The sequence below is a fragment of the Amblyomma maculatum genome, chromosome 1, assembly GCF_055883805.1.
Source record: "Amblyomma maculatum isolate TAMU_Amacu chromosome 1, ASM5588380v1, whole genome shotgun sequence".
NCBI classification, from domain to species: Eukaryota; Metazoa; Arthropoda; class Arachnida; order Ixodida; family Ixodidae; genus Amblyomma; species Amblyomma maculatum.
In genome coordinates, this window is record NC_139344.1 from 413,447,113 (window position 1) to 413,467,503 (window position 20,391).

Consider the following 20,391-nt stretch of genomic DNA (forward strand, 5'->3'; position numbering starts at 1 on the left):
TAAGAAATATACGTAAGCATTGCAGAGCCCAAAAGTATGCAACGTGTCAGCAAAATGTCACCTAGCTGTGCAGACCACTGCAGAATTCGGGAGACATCTGTTGACTGTGACAACACATTTCACATGCACTGCATAGCTCGAATAACCAATTATGAAGAAAACCACACCATTTTTATAAGCACAATATGCTTCCTTGATAACAGATAGTGAACTCTCACCTATCCTGATCTTGTTAACTTGGCAATTTAGTCAATTTAGTGCTAGCAAAAGTGCATAGCTCCAATGATGTCCAATGTGGGTTATTGGAGGCACTTATTTGTGCACCAATAATACAGATCTCAAGCTTTCGCAACTCCTAGATGTAAGCTATGCAATGCTCGGCAGATCAGTGGTGCACCAGATGGATGAGAGGCGTTAGTTTTTTCCTGCCTGCTGGCTTGTTTGCTAACTGCATTGCAACAGGTGATGTTCGTTTTGCTCGCCTCTCACTGGCAACATATCAGAAGAGCTCGATGAGGAAGACAATCACCACACCCATGATGACAATCATTACCAGCTACTGTGATGCTGAACAAATAACAGCCAACCACTTAATTCTGCCTAAACTGGACAGAAGCATCAACATGACCATGAGAATATATTTACCGCCGCAGGTCAAAGCACTTCTCGCCACGTGCCTTGCCACCTTTTTGTGGCGCTTCTGCAGCTCTTCGGCAGGGCAGGCCTTCACCTTGAGGTAGTGCCACAAGGAATCTGCAAAATTAGGTAATAGGTAATATCAGTGTGGTGAAATATCAATATTACAATCTGACTTGGTACAAAGCTACAAACGCTCATCCATAATACTACAGTGCAGATACAACCTGCAAAGTAATATCGGAACGAAGTGAAAGCAAGAACAATGCATGCAGCATCAATGACTGATACAACTCGACTATTTACACAATTACTGTAAAGGGATGGGAAATTATAGCCATTTGGACAACAAATAATTTAATGCAATTAGAAATTGTGGCACTGTTTGCACTATATACTACAGAAAGTAGTGCAATATGGATTGCAAGGTAGGTCTGCATCAATTATCGACATTATAAGGCTAGTTACTTCCACTGTAGGACAAAGTACTGCCCCACTGATTTTCAATTATCACTATTTTGCTTTACCTGCAGCCATCTGCCCTGCTTCAAGCATACTAACTATATGTCCCAACAAAATTCTTTCCTATTCACAGCTTACAATTTCCCCCTCTCTGAAAGTGCTCTGCTACTCAAACTGACCATAAGTTTCTCTTATACCCTATTTACTCGGCTAGCTTAATCACGGTTACCGAACTTAACCATGGTTAACCACCAATCGCGGTTCGCTGCTGTTACACAGCTCACTGCCGTTCTCGGTTACAGCAGCTATTGCCCACTAAGTACAACAGCCGAAGCGACGCAGTGATTGGCAGATTGAAGCTGCATTTACAAATATCCTATTTCCGACGAGGCGCCAACAGCGTGGTCAAGCACCACACAAGGGCAGCACCTCCTCGACCACCGTAAACATCATTGCGGTGGCCCCTCCTCCCGCAAACCATACGCGAACAAAACGGCGTATCGCTAGTACCAATGTCAGAAATGAAGCGAGCAAAACTTTTGGTGTCTGGAATACTGAGTAGATTACCAAAATTGAATCACTCTTGAGAATTGCTGACCAGTGGCAAATTGCTGCTAAGAGCGATAACCGCGACAAGCAAGTTTCAACTCAAGCCAAGCCAGCTGCCGCCGGTGCAAATTGGGCTCAACTGCCTTGCTTGTACAAGCTCTGCGATTTTTGCTTTGCAAAAGTTAACCATATCATTATTTTACTATGGCAGATTAGGATTCATAAAGGTAGTTTCATGAGTAGACCAATTAGGAAAGCGTCGCTCAGTACCAAAGCGCCGACTGCTGCTGGTGCTTAGAAATGGTTTGGATTATGCCTGGACAGTAGTTCAGCACTTTTTATTTTATTTTATTTATGGCGCTGAGTTTGCCACACGGCATAAAAGGTGGTGGTAGAGTCCCAGAAATGTGTGGAGTGCGGCCATGTGCAAGAAGTCACATAAACTGCAGGCATAAATGTTGTTTGTTATCCATAAGTGGAAATGAGAGTCATTAGTCGGTGAAAGTCCAGCTTTTTTTTAAATGATCTTGCGTATATGCGAAGTTCCTAGGCATGTCCATATTAGATGCCAGACAATGGTGTCGCAAGTGGGTTCTCCACAGTGTGGGCATTTTTCGGGAACTGGAATAGTAGTACTTTGCCACTGGTGTTAGTTCAGCACTTCTGAAGCCGATTACTGCTGGAATTACCCGGCAAAGAGCTGCATTGGCATCTTCGCCATGACTTCAACAGTGTGTGGCTACAGTACATGGGTGGCTGTAGTAACTGATTAAGTAAAATGAATACAAAAAAGCTTAATGTATAAGAAAAAGGTCAACACTGTTAAACTTCTGGGTCAATTGTTAGCACATGAAAGGAGGACAATGATATGAATAACTTGAAGTGTGCTTTTCATATGACGACTCTTTTTGATAGACTTTCCGCTGCTCCAAGCACCAATTCACTCTAAAGAACAATTATTACCGGCAACTATAGGGAACTAGGAATCATATTTCTAGCCCTATGTACCTGAAACTTAAGAGACAGAAATTCATCGTATAGTTCTTTGTAACATTCTCTTATAGCGCACTGCCAAGCTTTCATCTTGGTCGATAAAAAAAGTGTCACGCCTGTTTCCTCGTATAGATTCAGCAATGTCATTCACAGGTTAATATACACATGAAGGCTTTTAGGAGTGCTCTTATTTTGTTCTTTTCATTGTGTAGGAGAGGTGCATGAGCACAACTGCAACGTTCTCCATGAGCGCTTAGCAAAATTTGAGCAATCTGCTATTTTTTTATTATACTTTTTATTTAACATTTTTATTTAAATTCAAGTCATAACTGCTTATTTTGCAACCCTCATAGCCAAATCCACTTTCGGGCTATAAACTCCATATACCATATGTACCATACTAAAATATACTGTTCCATCAGAGCTAGGTTTTACGTGAATATTTAATTCGTTCTGCAGGTTCCTGATGACTTTCAAAAAAAATTTATTGATCTGAGAAATAACACTGCATAACTTTGCCGGGATACTAATGATGTTCACTCGCTTTATAGGACTGGTTATGAAGTCACTCATTGAAACTCGTGAAAGTGAAAACAGAAAAGCTACATCAGAAGACAGTGCCTGTTTTGGCAATATCGGGCTGGAGTGACTGCTTAAGATAACTACAGTTACCTTCGCAGCAGCTTTTGTGTCCTTTTCCGTACGAACACATGGGCACTGCAGGTGAATGGGTTGTCAAGGAGTTTTGATTAAACTTCTTGTGAATGGACAGTACATAAAACAAAACATCCACAAACTGCAGGTGTTTGCTATTGCGCTCTTCGCTGTGCGGCCAAAAAGTAGGTGCGACAATTATGGGTTGTGAACTACCTGATTAAGTTGCAGTGCAGATGTGCAATGCACGTTAGCTGCAAAGGCATTTTGTCGCTGAAGGGTCTACTTGTAGTGCTCACGCTGCCGTTTACACTCATCTTTATCAGACAGTAAGAAACATATAAAAACAGGTGTCATTTTCTTTCTTGTGCCTCGTGGTGTAACTGACCGCACCACAGCTTGCAGGAATATCCAGAACTATGCTTGAAAACAAAACAAACGGCTAGGGTTTTTGCCTACACCCCAAAAGTCACTGCTCTCACCAGTGCCACCGCATCTCCACTGATTTTACTGGCTGATGCTTGTCTATATAGTACCAAAAGTGTGAGCAAAATGGCATCTAGCTCTGCAGACCCACTGTAGAATTAGGGAGCCATCTGTTTACAAGATAGAACACATTTCGCATGCGCTGTACTACTCTAATGTTCACTTATGAAGAAAATTGCACCATTTGTTTTAAGCAAAATGCACTTCCTTGAACAGCATGCGGGACAAAATTGTGCATGGTACCCAGAACAGCAGTGCAATGACGACAAACACGAAAAGAGAAACACTACACAAGGACACACTACCAATTATAACACAAAACGGAACTCCAGTTTTCACTTTCACACCCAAGTACATATCACACTAAAACAACTCTTCTTTCCTAATTACGCAGATATACCTGGCCAACAATAGATGTTAGTAACCCTCCCATCCAAGGTGAAGGGCGGACTTTTTTTTTATTTCCCAAACTTGCCATAAGGCATACTATAGAAAATGCTTTGCATAATTTTTGAAATAAAGTTTACGAAATAAAAAAAAAAGTTCACCCCTCACATTGTCTGCGCAAAACAGTTACAACTTCTGCCACTTAGACACACACTAAAAGATCACCACACATCTGCAGCTGCCATGAATCACGTTCACTCACAATACAGCTAAAAGGAGAGTTCAGTTCATGAGCCCTTAAAGGAAAAAACACATCAAGGCAACCCTTCCTGCAGTCGCTGATCGCTTTGGCCAATCTGCTCAGCTGCAGGTCTTTACATAACATGATGACATTTGCTCTACTAGCTTTCTTCTGCACAAGCAGAAAATTCTTAATTCTTTCTGAAATTCTTCGCGGTCGCCTTCTCTTCATATAGGCCAGCCAGAACCACTTTGAAGCCCCCTTTTTCCATTTGAAGAAGACGAAGGTTATCATCTAAAAACATTATTTAGAGTATGTTCCTGCAGTACTAGATCCATCTTCCGAGAAGTCTTTGGGGTAGAATCCAGCCCATCCAATACCCCACCCTGATCCACACAACCCTGGGGGCTTTGCAGTGGTTCCGGCTAGCTAATAATAACAGAAGGTGACCCAGGCAATTAGGAATTTTGTACTTGTATAGAACAAAGCTAGTAGATCAAAAGCCATCACAGTATGTAATGAACTGCAGCTGACCAGATCGGCCAAGGTGATCAGTGATTGCAAGGGTTGCCTTGATGCATTTTTTCCCTCTTAAGACTCAAACTGGATTTGCCTTTTAGATGCATTGTGAGTGAACGCAATTTGTGGCAGCTCCAGATGTGTGGTGGTTTTTTTAGTTTGTGTCTCAGCGGTGGAAGTTATGAGTTCTGTTTGGATGATGTGAGTGATGGATTTGGTCTTGTATTCGCTGCTTGGACAATACCTGGGATGTGAGGGTTGCAAACATTTACTGTTGGCCAGACATATCTGCTCAGGAAAGAAGAGGTGTGCTAATATGAAGGACTTGTGTGTAGAGAAGGAAGTTGTGCTTGGGCGTTAAAGACGAAGTTTGCATTCTGTTTTGTATTACAGTTGGTAGTGTATGCCTGCGTTGTGTTTCATTCATAGTGTTTGTCTTTGTTGCACCACAGCATCCGCCTCGCATTCGGGAGGTACCAGGTTCGAACCCTGGCGCCGCCGGTTACCCACCGGTTTTTAAATGGGTACAAGCTTTCCCCCGGCCTGGTGCTCGGCTCTTCTGGGGTGAAATGCTTGGGAAACGGGGTCACGGCCCAAATAGTTGCGCCGATGTGGCAGTGATACGTTCCGCCATCGGACAACAATAAGTCCGCCTTGCGCGGCAACAGCCCATTATGTGGCCCTTTTTTTTTTTTTTGCAAAGTCAGACAGGCCGGAAGATCCGGACTTGCCGTGGGACTGCAGTGATCTCTGAGAAGTAAACTTCATCAGTGACAGTGAACCTTTACGTCTTTCGACACGCTGGGTTAAAGCGTTTCGCACTTGAAACAAAGCTTTTCTGAGTTTTCGCGTGTGCAGCACACGACTCGTTTTCAGTTTTGAACCCCGTGAAACACGGTGACTCGAACCACCTTTGCAGGCTGAAGTGTTCGAAGCTATTTTGCCCCAGAAGGAGCGCAGCGGGGTTTGCGGAGCCTCTTCCAAGCGCACACCCCTGTGAGAGCTGGGCGCCAGGCCGGGGGACGCTTGTACCCATTTTACCGGTGGGTGTCCGGCGGCGGGTTTCCAACGAACCACCTCCCGCAGCCTAGACGGACGCCCTAACCACTATACTCATCATGTTAACTCAGAAAGTCAGTCAACTTGGACTCTGCATGTTTCTAGCAATAGTGTATAAAACTCTACGGTGTTCAATAGAGACATTTAGTTCCACACCAGTCAATACAACATTGGCATTCATAAAACCTAGCTTTGAGCGGTGCAATGCTGGGCAACTCAGTGGTGCAAAGGATAGACAAGAGGTGTTGGGAGCTTTTTTCCTGCCTACAGGCACATACTTTGCTGACTGCATTGCAGTAGCTAGTGTTCCTGTAGCTGGCTTCTTACTTGAGAAATATGAGAAATGTTTAACAGCAAAAATAATTCAACAAATGACGAGAATCATAAACTGCTACTTGTTAACAAATTATAGCAGCCAATCACTGCTGCAACCTAGAGTAGCTCATCTGGAATGGGAGTGTGAGATCGCAATCAACCCATCAAGTTGACCCTTGGAACAGAGCGGCATCAGAGCTGCCATCCCTAAGCCGAGTAATTTGGAGGGGTTGTTTTTAAAAAGGTCTTTACATCTGTGTCTTTTGCTTTCACACAATGCAGTAGCTTAGTACTGCATGCTGATGCATATGTGCCGGATGATAGAGGCGAAAATAAGAAATTAGTCATTTAGCAAGTAGCAAAGTGCCCAGAAGAAATGAGCATGGGCAGGACATGTAGTGTGAGGAGAGGATAATGAATGGACGCTTAGCATAACAAACTGGATTCCAATGGAAGGTAAGCTTAGCAGGAGCAGCAGAAAATTAGGCGGGTGGATGAGGTTAAGTTTGCAGGGGTCAAGTGGATGCAGCTAGCACAGGACCAGGTTAAATGGAGGAATATGGGAGAGGCCTTCGCCCTGTGGTGGGTGTAGTCAGGCTGATGATAATGATGATGAAGGTGCATGTATATGATTGAAAATCTTGTCAAATGAAAATAAATATGTAAAATAAATATCAATGAGACAGCTGCACAGTGCATTAGATAACTACATTGACTGCCCAGAGAGCTAGCCTTGAAGACAGAATGTGGAGCTCGAAAGGCTGCCCACATCACCATCACACTAGCTCTCAGCAGGAGTGACTTGTGGTCAGTGGGCTGCCAAAGCTCAATGAATCAGGAAGACTGCATTTGTAATAAACGCTCAAACTCATTAAGTTACACTCATTGAGTTATGTTTATATTTCACTCCCAAGGAATAAATACTGGTGCAAAAGTGATGAAGACCATCTAAGGTTACCATAAAACCGCAAATATTTTTTTCGGTATAATGAGCAGAAACACACCTTTTGACTGCTTTCCTGCCTGTTGTGAGACTGCAGCATCACCCAAAGAGGCCTTGGCACTCACAGTGGTACACTGTTATTGAAACAAAACCAACAATTAGTGTTTTGCACACACAAATGTTCTACCCATAAAAAGGTTTTTAAATGTGCAACAAAAGCACAGCACATTCTAGTACAAAAACATGTTTTTCTTTAGCTAGAGTAAAAGAAAATTTTAGCAGTGAAAGAACAGCTAGCATGAACAGAACAACTTTGAAGGAAATATTTAAGATCTGTCATAACATCAATTATGATATACTAAAAGAAGTGGCTCATGAAAGGGGTGCATGAGGTGTGGTCCGCACAGAGTGCAGCGCTCAGAGGGTGCAGCTGGGCAGTGAGAGAAAGGAAGTGGTGGGGAGCAAAATGAATTATTGTCTTAAAGCACGTATTGGTACTGCTGAGACACTGACTGGAGAATGCGACCTTCTCGTTAATTGTTCTGTTTGGAGTTCTTGAAAACACAGGCCTTAGTTTATGCCAGACTCCATGCCAAATTAATGTTGAACTGGGCCTGTGCACGCGGGTGCGCCCTGAAAACACCAGCATTAATCCGATACTCATCAGAAACTCCTGCACAAAAGCATGTTAGACGACACCAGTCAGAAGCCGTACTGCCATGCCTCTTTTTCTTTATATGCAGTTCAGTCTCCTTTCCCAAGTGGGCATTGCTGGCAGTATCTCTCCGGCAGTTGTCTTGTTCATTTTTCTGTGCCTTTCTCGCTCCTCGATCCAGTCCCATCCGCCTCAGAATTTCAAAATGCAAAAAGGCACAGAATGCCTGTTGTTGAGTGGAATGGCAAGTCAGATCATGACGTGCTGACCACAAAAACGAATGAGAAGGAGGGCACTTTTAGAAAGGCCAGGTGCTTTAAAAGGCGAATTGAGAATGTACCCAAGGGTGCTCACATAGAGCATTATTCTCTCTGGAAAAGGCAAAGTCATTGTTAAAATGAGAAATTCAACTGAAAGCAATAACAAAATTGAGCCTGGGGATGCCCCCTGTCTCCCAACTCCAAAAGGCCATTTGGCGCTCAACATTTTCTGTTGGTATGGCACCAATGAGCATTGGTAACTTTGCAGTCTAGATGCGGAAATCAATCTGCCCCTTTTTGAGGTACAAGTGGACTTCCAATACTTCTCATACTGGGCAATCACCTGTCTTAATTAGGAAGCTTAGTTAAGTCAATGTCCTCGCAACTTACACATGCTAGTGTTTCTGCCTTTTTTTGGAAATATGTTCTTTTGACGTAATGTTTTAATGAATTGTTATTCCTGGGGCAATATCGCTGCGTCTAAGGGTTAAAAAGAAAAAAATACACTTTACTTGCTCTGCATGGTTGGGTGCAAAAGCAAGCTTGACTTCAAAGGAAACCATGAGGACAGAGAAGGAAGTTACGATTTGGTGCTTAAAACATGGGGAGGAAGAAAGGGTGCCGCTCCTTTGCACCAGGTGCGGGTGACCCTAGAGCCGCCAGTGCTAAAAGAAACAAATGCATTCCTGTAAAATGTACCTTTTAATTGAGAATATATTTTGAAAAATTTTCAATCATTTTGTGGAAAATTCTTTTCACCATGTCCAGAACAGCTGCTCCTGAACAAATTTACGACAGTGCATTGGTGAAACAGTAGCAACAGACAGAAAAGTAAACTATTGCGCAAAGCAGTGAGACTGCAACTCGAAACTATTACATCGCACCACTGGCTTGTGACAGTGTACTCAAGTTCCCATCTTAGCATCTTCTTTAAGGAGAAGTACACGTGCCCTCATAACCCCGTGTACATTCCCCCTCCCTCGTAACTTAACGAGATTGGAGGAGGTTTCCCTTAGAAGGATAAGAGCTGGGACGGCCCTTACCCCGTCGGTAACATGCCGATGGCAATCTCAAGCAGACATCGGACCAACCACATGCCCGAAGTGTTCCACACCAGCTGAAGAAGTGAGAATTCGCCATCTGCTGTGGACTTGTGCAGGGACAAAGGCATCAAGGACACAGATTCTGTGGGAAGTGGGACTAACCACGAGGGAAGAGGACTTCTCTAAATGGCTCACCGACAACAATAAGAGCGGGCACCTGCTCCAGTTCCTTACGGAAAATATTTTACATCAGTTTCTATAATATGTCTTATGGCAAGCCTTCGATAAAAAAAAAGTGATGACAAACTTCACCTTCCCTCTCAAGGCCGCCTGCCAAGCTTGATAAATTTCTAGTGTGCTATCCAGCTGTCCTGATGTTGATGGTCATGACATAGAAGAGCGCACACCACCAGTGAGAAAGCGCAGAGCTATCGGACGGCCGAAATTAAGTGATGTTTTTCCTGTGTTTTTTTTTTAATACCATGAAGTTATTATTTGTCAGTCACATACATTCCATCCTGCCAGTTTGGCAACACGACCTAAGGCATTGCATCAGCCATTAACATGCTCACTTGTTCTTTAATACTCTCTTCAGCGTTGTTTCTGCAATGGGTTCGACATTTTTTTCAGTGAGTCCCCTGACAACAGCTTTAGTTTAATGGCTGGATAGATTGTTCCTTATGCAAATGTCATGAGGAGATTGTTAGGAATATGAATCACAAACATAATCTTCATTATGGAAAATGAAAGGTGATAAATAATAGTATCTGCTGCAAAAAACCCAGTTCACACTGGAGGAACACATCAGCGGCATGAACAAAACACAATTGCCAGCAAGCCAGAAATTTTTTCACTACAAACTTGTTTCCAAAGAGCTGAGAAACAAGGCACATTGCCGGGGTGTTGCCTCGGGCAACGAAAATTAAATGCAGACAGCATCTGTCAGCATTATTTGACTTTTTCGCCAGCTGAGCAAAACTTCGGCAACAACACACCACCACAGCATGCACATGGTAGAACAAATGGTAGCGTAACTCCCATAGAAGCCTGCGTGTCGACTCTGAGCGAGGCTTTAGTTTCCCGGCGCCCCCTGCGAACTGTGAGGCAAAACAAACACGTGACGTTGCTTGTGACGTCACAGTGACGCACTTTTGGCGGGGAATTCGATTGTCTTTTTACTTATGAACGAAAAACAAGGCCCACAACGACGGAGGCAGAACGATGCTCGGATAAGGCAGAAAAATGGACACCATAACTGTTCAGCCAACTTTACTTGACATGGATTTCTACTGTCAAGTTTTACGTTAACTGAAACGTTACGGCATCTTAAACCACCTTATCATAGCATCATTCTGCCTTCGTCGTCATTAGCCTAGTCTTTCGTCGCGCGTCATGTAAATGCATTCTGGGGCTTATTTCTTCGGGCACGTTTGTGAACAAGGGCCTTCAAGTGAATTCGGCAAGCACATGGATAGAATCACATGGCTTGAGGCATTTCACTAAGGGCATAAATGAGTGAAGCTGTGCTGCATAGAAAGCCGGGCTTTATTAATTCACGATTACTTACATAGACGCTTCACGACAATGAAATCTTTAAGTGTAGGAAAGCGACAACCTCGTGATAACAAAATGACCTGAGCGTAGGTCTCTAAACGAGACGCAGTGAGATTATAAAAGGGTAAAAGATCTTGCTAACAAACAAAGTACATATCAGTGTCAAGTTAAGTTCAGTTCAGTCGTGTCCAACTCTTCGTGACCCTATGGACCATGTCACGCCACGCATCAGTGTCAAAGAACAACACAAACAAACGAACGGAATAACTAACGCTAGCGCTAGAATGCCAACCTGTAAGAGCTTAGGTAAGCAATTCAAATTGGGATTGCTAGTATTTAGAAAAAAATGCATCTGAGAAGTGAAAATATCTATGATATAGCTTCGCTCCAATAAATCTCGCCCTGTTCATGATTCCATTATTTTACTCGCGCTTCATTTGTCACTGAGAGGAGTCAATGTGAGGTCACAAATATAAAACAAGCATTTACCATGTTCATGAGCAAGATCCCATTGACAATAGAAACATCATTGTGATAACAGCTAAAGCACGTTCAGCGAACGTTGGTGCGGTAATCCGACGCAGTAAGCAAAACACGCAGCAAAGAAAGCGGAACGGAAGGCTTTGAGCAATGCGACACGCGTCTTGGGGGCAATAATATCTCACCTTCACTGCTCAATTAAAACATGCAGCGATACGCCGCTCATGCAGACGTGTAACCGTAAAACAAGCCACCACTTTTGCGACGTGCCTGGGAGGCCGAGCCGAGCCGCCGAGCTGTGACACAGCATTGTCCCATTGTCCGGAAATGCGCACATGCAGCGGCAATCAGTTTCTCATCGAGTACAGACAGTCTTCGCCTTGCTGTAAAGCTGTACCAAAACCAGCAGAATGAAATACTGACTGTTTGTTACAGATAACCCACTCTGTACGCAGCACGCAACAATGAACGTTGAACCGGGGCCGATGACGCACCCATTCCGCGGATGAAAAAAGCTTTGGTCTGAGCCATACCTGAGCTTTGGGTAACTACGCAGAGGATAATAAGTGGCCGAGAGAGGCCGCCAGAAACAAGTTAAAATATTATTAACAATGTGAAACGTTTTTTTCTTACGCAAGAAACCAAAACTGCATTCATTCCTGTGCACGAATATTATGTTTACTTTCTAGTTCTTTGGAGTTCTGGCATGGTTCTGGCCCATCTTATTTTCTGTGCGCTAGTAATTTGCCTCACAGTTCGCAGGAGCCCTCATCATCGAGTTGATGCCGTTGGCAGTAGGCAGCTGCACGCGTTTTCTTCCAAGTTGCGCGACCAGTTGTACATAAACCTTGGCATGCACTTAAAGGTAATTGACCGTTTTTTAAAAGTTTCCATGCATCAAGACAGCACTTAAAGAAAACTCTTCTTCATCGCTTTGTTGCATGCCGTAGTATGGCACCTTGCAAGCAGTCAGACAGGCTGCCAATGAAACCAGCTGTGCTGGTGCCGCATGTTTCCCTTTCTCCTCCATGCACAGTATTTGACCCCAGAAATGAGCACGCAGGCAGTATGGGACTATACGAGTCGCTATGCTTGAGGAGCAGGAAGGAAGCATTGTCAGCTTTTTTTTATTCAGTGAGACAAGGAGCTCGCCAAGTGTTCCCGTAGAAATTTCCACTGTGTAGCGGGGTGACAGGTACATATTTCCAGACAGTTATTGTTAAAGTTCAGTTTACATCCCCATTCCAAAGAAAGGCAGTGCCAAAGATTGTTCCAACTACCGCACGATCGCGCTTATTTCGCATGCTAGCAAGGTGATGTTAAAAATCCTGCAAGGTAGGCTGCAGCAGTATGTGGATCGGGAGCTTCCGGACGTGCAAGCTGGGTTTCGCAAGGGCAGAGGAACTAGAGACCAAATTGCCAACCTTCGCTGGATCATGGAAAAAGCAAGAGAGTTCCAGAAACCCATTTACTTCTGCTTTATTGATTATGCGAAAGCGTTTGACTGCGTAGATCACAGCAGATTGTGGCAAGCTCTCCAAGAGATGGGAGTTCCAATTCACCTCATCTGTCTCCTCAGGAACCTTTATGAAGGGCAAGAGGCCACAGTCAGAACTGGGCATGGTCTTACTGATTGGTTTCCGATTGAGAAAGGGGTGAGGCAAGGCTGCATACTGTCGCCCTGCCTATTTAACCTATATGCAGAGTGCATCATGAGGAAGGCCGGTCTGGACGAGTCTTCAGCTGGAGTGAAGATCGCTGGAAAACGCATCAACAACCTTAGATATGCGGATGATACCACTTTAATGGCAGAAAGTGAATTGGATCTCAAGAGACTTCTGATGCGCGTACAAGAAGAGAGTGAGAAGTTTGGGCTTAAACTGAACATTAAAAAGACGAAGATCATGGCGTCTTGCCCTATCAAGTCCTGGAGCATCAATGGACAAGAAGTGGAAGCTGTGACAGATTTTCTGTTCTTGGGCGCCAAGATTACCTCGGAAGGAGACTGCAGCCATGAAATTAGGAGACGCCTGCTTCTGGGAAAGAGAGCAATGGTTAGCCTTGACCGCCTAGTAAAGAGCAGAGACATTAGTCTGCCAACCAAGATCCGTATAACCCGTGCTATGGTCTTTCCAGTTGTGATGTATGGATGCGAGAGTTGGACTGTGAAAAAGGCTGACCGCCGAAGAATTGACGCGTTTGAATTGTGGTGCTGGCGAAGACTCTTAAGAGTTCCTTGGACTGCCAGAAGATCAAATCAGTCGATATTGTCGACCATAAACCCTGACTGCTCATTGGAGGGTCAAATTCTAAAGTTAAAGCTCAGCTACTTTGGTCATCTGATGAGAAGAGAGGAGTCGCTGGAGAAAGATTTGATGTTGGGAAAGGTTGAGGGTCGCCGGAGAAGGGGTAGGCAGCGAACGCGATGGTTAGATGGCATTCTCGAGGCATTGCAGATGAAGCTATGTGATGTTAAGAAGATAGTGAGAGACCGGAAAGCGTGGCGTGACATGGTCCATAGGGTCACGAAGAGTCGGACACGACTGAACGCCTGAACTGAACTGAACTGATTGTTAAAGTGGCGAGATGGTTGCCAAAGCTATGCAAATGTGCTGTGGCCAGACAAAGGTTGACCAAATGTTTCTGCAGTGTGAACCAGGCATAACAGTTTACTTAGTGTGACAATATGCTTCTAACAAAAACAATGACTTGTTTCATCAGACTTGGCACTGAGTCTGACGGTAACTTTTTACTGGACTAAGGATACTCTTATAACAGATAAGGTTCTCTATCTGGTTTCATCCAAAAACTTTATAACTTACCATATGAGATCTACATGCTCCTAAAAATATGCCACGGCACCTAATTTAAACAGTGCTAAGAGGACTCACTGAACAGAATATCGAGCCCATTTGCAGAGGCAATAATAAAGACAGTATCCAAAAAGAAGTAGCACTGCAGCAAAGCACGCCATCTCTCGCTGTACAGGGTTGAAGTGCACATTACGGTAGCCACCGATGCTGCATCTGGGGTAGTTTTCCAGCATACTTGGCCGCAGTCTCGTTCTTTCAGCGGTTCGATAGATCACGGCCGTCCCACTGCTTTGCCACAGTGCAATATGCACTCATCTTCATTACAACCAGGAACAGCAGAGCTGCCAAATGCCACACTAGAAACTTTTCTGGCAATCACCCATGCAAGAGTGAGAGCGAAATTTTTCATAACTCATGGTACTTTGGCCACAAGCAAGCGGCACTATACAACAGTGTAGCCCTACTGATGCTCTGTGGCAATGAGCTGTGGCCAATTTAGTTTTTTAGCTGACAATACATACCATATACTAGATAGTATGTACAAGGCTGAAGCATTCATGTTCTTATGATTTTAGCAATATTCATAAAAATTATGTGCCTGTGAGAACATGCAAATATCTGAAAAGCATAAACATTTCTTACCTGATGGCTGTGGCAGAGGTAGAAGTGGTGCAGTGCTGCTGTGGGACCTATGGTTTGTACTAGCTGAAGGCTGGTTCGGGACTGAAAGTTAAAGAAATACAGCAAATTGTTTAATTTCTAACAGATATCTCTGACACTTTCGAAATTTTGCCACACTCTACAACTAATATTTATGCAGCTCAAGCGGGGCGGGGAGGAAGTAAAAAGTTCCCCTCATCTTAAGTTTTTTTTTTATTTCTGAAGACCACTGGTACTATTTTACCCTCCACCTCTGTAAGAGGACACTTCAGAGACACTGACAAATGAGTTTTAAAGGACACTGAAAAGTCAGGTTACACTAGCATGGCCCTAAAGCCAGTACGCTAGTCTTAGTGGTTATTCATTTTCTTTCATTTACAGTTTATAGTACATACCACTCTGTTTAGCATGCAGTCGGTTCATGCATTTGAATCCTTAGATTTACAGCAGGAAGGTACTTTACAAACGTTATGCATATTTGTGAAGAACATGAGAATATCTGTAAAAGCAAAAACTCACACCTGGTGGCTACAGTGGAGGTATGACCAGTGCAGTGCTGCTGGGGGAACTATGGCTTGTATCAGCTAAGGCTGGCTTGGGACTGAAAGTTAAAGGAGCACGTAAGATGGTTTCATTTCCAGCAACTACCTCTGAAACAGCATTCTAAATTATTCACTCTTTTGCAACTTAGGTGTATGCTACTTGGCTTCTTACATTTGCTTTTTAATTCCCATGGATTGAGTACTTGCAATTTTTGAAAACCATTGGGACAATTTTACACTCCTCCAAAGTAAGCGGGCACCTTAGAGGGACTGAAAACTAAATTGAAAAGGGCACTGAAAGGAAATGGTGAGTCAGGTTGCACTGATTGCCATACATCAGATGACAGCAATTATGCTCTGTACCAAATATTTGCTTTTACAACCAAGATATTTGTATTAAGGCAAAAACCTGCAGCCCCATTAGAGACACATTTCTCAAAGCGGTCATGAATGACATAAATGTGACAGCTCGCAAGGAACAATTTTAGCTTGTCAGTGGGAAACAGCTATTGCAATATGAGGACAGTAGAGTGGCAATTCAAGAAAAGAATTCAGTTTGCACCTCTGCACCTTGTTAAAACAAGTAAAGCAGTGGCACTTCTCTGCTGCTTAGCAGTTACACAAGAGCTTGCTTTCTGCAGAAATTAGTTACCCTAACAATCATATGAAAGCACTGTCAGGCAAAAGGCCAGTCAATTGCTAAACAAAATATTGAAAGCATAGTTGCAAGGCAAAAGGCCAGTCAATTGCTAAAAAAAAAATTGTCAAGCAACAGGCTAGTCAGTTGCTAAAAAAGAATAATGAAAGAATTGAGTTTTGAAAAGAATTGTCAGGCGAAAAACCAGTCAATTGATAAAAAAAAATTATTGAAAGAATCGTTTAGCGTCGGCGCTGGTATGCGTGCCGCTACAGGGATTCTACTACCTCCAAAACCTTGCCGCACGCTCGTCGGACCACCAAGACAATTTGCACTGCAGCCCCGTGAGACAGTGCAGCCAGAGCTCGTGCTTTTTTAGGGCGCAGGGGCGATCTTTCCTCTCTCTTGCGTGCACTCCCTGCTTCTGCACACCACTTGCGGTTCTTTGACTCTGTGAAACTAAAGTAGGCTATGAAACTCGCTGCAAAACCCAGTAGATCTGCGTCTAGCCAGACCACAGCTATCGCGCAACCCTTCTTTGTGTCTAAGGGGGGGGGGGGGCGGGGGGGGATCGCGGACTCAGCAAATAGCTTGGTATTGCGCACTTTGTCTCATGATTTGTTTTTCGCAAAAAGGGGGGGGGGGGGGGAGGAGGGGGTTGTTTATATTGCGCACAATTTGTCCCGTAGTTACGCATGATTTTTTTTTTTTTTTTTACAGCCATCGCGCGGACGAACCCCGCAAATCTCTTGATGAACCCTTGGGGTCCGCAGAGTTTATATTGCACACTTTGTGCCGTAGTTACGCATGAGATTTTTTTTTTTTTTTTTACAGCTATCGCGCGAACGAACCCCGCAAATCTCTAGATAGACCCTTGGGGTCCGCAGTGTTTATATTGCACACTTTGTGCCGTAATTACGCATGGTTTTTTTTTTTTTTTTACAGCTATCGCGCGAACGAACCCCGCAAATCTCTTGATGGACGCTTGGGGTCCGCGGTGTTTATATTGCACACTTTGTCCTGTAAGTTAGTCATGAATTTTTTTTATCCGCGCAAGTCGTGGAATATGTGTCTGCATATTTACTTGCACTGATTTTCAAACCTCAAATATAAATAACTGAATTCAAAATGGTGACATGTCTAAATAAGAGCCGCTTGAATGCATAAAGAAGTGCAGAAAGGCTTACCTGTCGATGTACTTGCTCACCCCTGCCTCCGACCGCATACCGAGACGACACAGAAACACTCGAGACGACGACGGTTCCACCACTGTTAGTTAATGACGCTCGCTGGGACTAGGAAAGAAGCCGATGCCGACTTGACACGCAGGTAGAACTAAAATACGGCAGAGAACACAAAACGCGACCTAGCCCACCGTGACCCAACCAAGCGAACGGCCATTTGCAAACAGCTGCGTAGTACGGTAACTGTGGAGCAGTGACTCGTGAGAAGGCGCAGACGATATATATAAATACAAACGCGCCAATAATTATTTGAGGCTATTTTAATATTAAAACAACAATTAAACCGGTTTTTGAAGGTTTTTGAGAGCCAAAATGAAGCTTTAGTTTTCTTTAACTTTTAACCAATGGTAAGCATTGGCAGCCCTTCCGCGGGAAGTTTGAAATTGTGGATTGTTGCAGTATGCGTGCTTTTGTCCGCATAAATTAGCACAATGGTATCCTGGCGAGTACTGACCATCATGTTCCCTTTGCGGAGATCAGAGGACAGACCTATAGTACATTTTGTTTAAATGTGAAACCTTGAAACCCCCGGAGGGCCTGTAGATTACCGATTCGGAACAGTGAGAGGCTGCATTGCTTAGCTCTGATCGAGGCCGGCAACACGCCATCACGGCCTGGGCCAAGGAGGTCGCCGAGAGCCATCGAACGACTACCACCCCCTAGGCGTCTTGAGGGGAAGCGTCCTCTCACGAAGAAAAAACACACCAAATTTTCCTCAATAAAGTTTTCTCCTCCGAGTTTGGGAACGGCGGTAAATGTAATGGTTATGTTATCCTGGGTACACTGCGGTAAATTAGTTTTGAATGTATAATGACCGTCTCAGTCCGACAGCGCCTGTTCGGCGAGACTCAGTTAAATGTTTTTGTGAAACAAGTCTCTTGCGCGACACATATTATCAGCAAAAAAAAATGCGTCCCGCGACAAACATCTTTCGAAAGAAATGCGGCGCGCGACATACATTCCGCGACAGAAATTAGTCATGCGACATATCCTACGCAGACATCTGTCGCAAGACAGAACCCGCGACAGATAATTCTTCCGTGCGACACAACCCGCGACAGGCCTCTTTGTCGCACGACAAAGGACAAGAACAATGTTTGTCGTACGACACAACCCACTACAGACACCTTTGTCGCAAGACAAAGGACAAGAGAGAAGCCTTTTTTGCGACAGAACCCACTACAGGCAATTTTGCCGTTGCGACAAAACCCGCCACACAAGCCTCTGTCGCACGACAAAAGCACGACTGAGACGCTTGTCGCAGGACAAAAATATGTGTCGCGCGACATATTCACGACACAAAATTCTGTCGCGCGTTTTGATCGGGGTGGCTTACAAATATTGGGATGAAATTAATTTTAGAGCATGAAAATATTCAGAAGACAGTGAAGAACATCCGATGGCAAATAATACGATAGCCGACAAATACCGTTGGGTTGCCAATGTCGTAGAGCCGCAGTCAATAAGAATATGAATAATTATCTGTTTGAAACTCAAAAACCAGCAACGTAGGTGCGCCGGCTTTTTCAATGGCTAAATATAGGTCCTGATCCAGTTTTATCCCGGCAATATATTGGATCGGGTTACACTTGGGTCGAATGCCAAGAAAATTACGACATTTGCACCAATTGTTCCCATTGATGAGCCGGTATTGTTCCAATGCTCTCGTGCTACTTAGGGAAATGCTTTGAAGAAAGCTACCAAGGATGTAGTTATCTCTCTACTGCGCATGCCTTTCGTCGGCGCATAGTCACTGCAATCTTTTTATCGAGCTATCGGTGGCTTGATCCTTCCAGATCCCTTCCCACTGACCCAAACTAGTTTTCTTCTTGTAATAACTGTATCAACCATCAAGCACCTTCAGCCCGTACCGACTGCGTCGATAGCTATCATGCTATTTCGCTCGCCAGTTTTGGCATGGCGCTATTCAATTTAACAGAGCTTATTCACGTACCGGAACATCGTTTTGGCTTTACTGGCGACCATGGCACACAACACACGCAAGAAAGATAGCGCGTTTAGTGCGTTTGTTGACGCCAAAGTTTGCTCGCGGATCTAAGGTAAGGGGCTAAGGAATATTAGCGCATTTTCTTGCTAAAGCAATTAAAAAGTTTACTGAAATTGTCGGTAAATAGAATACAGTCATCCTAGAGAATTTGTCGGTTAATTTTGATGTCATCTCAAAGAAAATAGAGTTTGTGGTTGCAAAACTAGCAGATGACGCTGTTCAGAAACGCATCGCTTAATCAGGGCTCTAAAATGGCTTGTTATTTCACACAATTAGAATTGAATGCTCCCGTCTTCAATAAAGAGTTTTTTTGGATATCAGGTCTCTCGATAGCAACCAAGCCTCAGCGAAGCGGAGAAGCGGAGCGCTAAAACATCGTCATCTTGGTCGGAATTGGGGCACCACAGGCATCAAGTCAGCTTGTTTAGGCTACAGGTGTGATGTACTTATTCTTGTGATTGCACCTTTGTAAATTGAGTTTGTAACAATCTACAGAGGCGCCAGCTGAGAAATAATCAAAATGTTCTTACTGTCGCAGCTGCACGTTCGTGTATTCGAATAGCATGAAGCTCAAGGCGTGCCAGATCACGTCAAGACGCGGCTTACTGAGTGGAATATACACTGCGTCAGTGCACACGTACCCAGAAAACCATTATATATTCTCGTCCCAGAAACATTTAGTTCAGAAATTTTATTTTGTTTCCGCAGCTTAATTGCAAACAAAGAAAAAGGCATGAGAAAGGCATGTGGCACAAAATAGTTATACGTCGTCCTCCCCGAGAACAGCGACACGCAAACCTGCAGTACCTCTGTTTATATCGCGCAGGTGTTCTCCACAGTATATGAACAGTGAGCATATATTTTATGAGCTTGTATATTCCTCTAACGGAAGTATCCTAGCTTTACCTCGGCCCCGTTTAGTAAAAGCAGGTCGTCCGCAGGCTGGCCTCCAAACAAATGTTTTATTGCCCTCATCGCGTTCGGTGAATGCATGGCCACATGCAGCATATATTAAACGCATAAACGTGCAGGTTGGGGCATAGGTATTTCGAGTTATCAAAGAGGATTTGAAAACGCAAATCAAGAGATCACAAGCTAGGTATACCTGAGCACCCTTACAAGAGTTAGCTGACGAGAGATGGCGCATGGCCGCTAAATAGAAACGCACACTCCTCATAAGTTTTCATTAGGCGGACGAGATTAGTTGTAGACTGCGGCCATACATCAGTAAGGTACAAGGGTTATTTGTTT

General features: G+C 44.0%; 1 long non-coding RNA gene across 1 annotated transcript; it reads right to left on the reverse strand.

The window, feature by feature from the left end:
* Positions 1-647: 647 nt before the first annotated feature.
* Positions 648-14,775, reverse strand: LOC146208965 (uncharacterized). Its single transcript, XR_014703415.1, has 3 exons — positions 14,692-14,775; positions 7,306-7,378; positions 648-753 (listed from the first exon to the last, which is right to left on the reverse strand). It is a non-coding gene; the product is annotated as an uncharacterized LOC146208965 (long non-coding RNA).
* Positions 14,776-20,391: the final 5,616 nt, after the last annotated feature.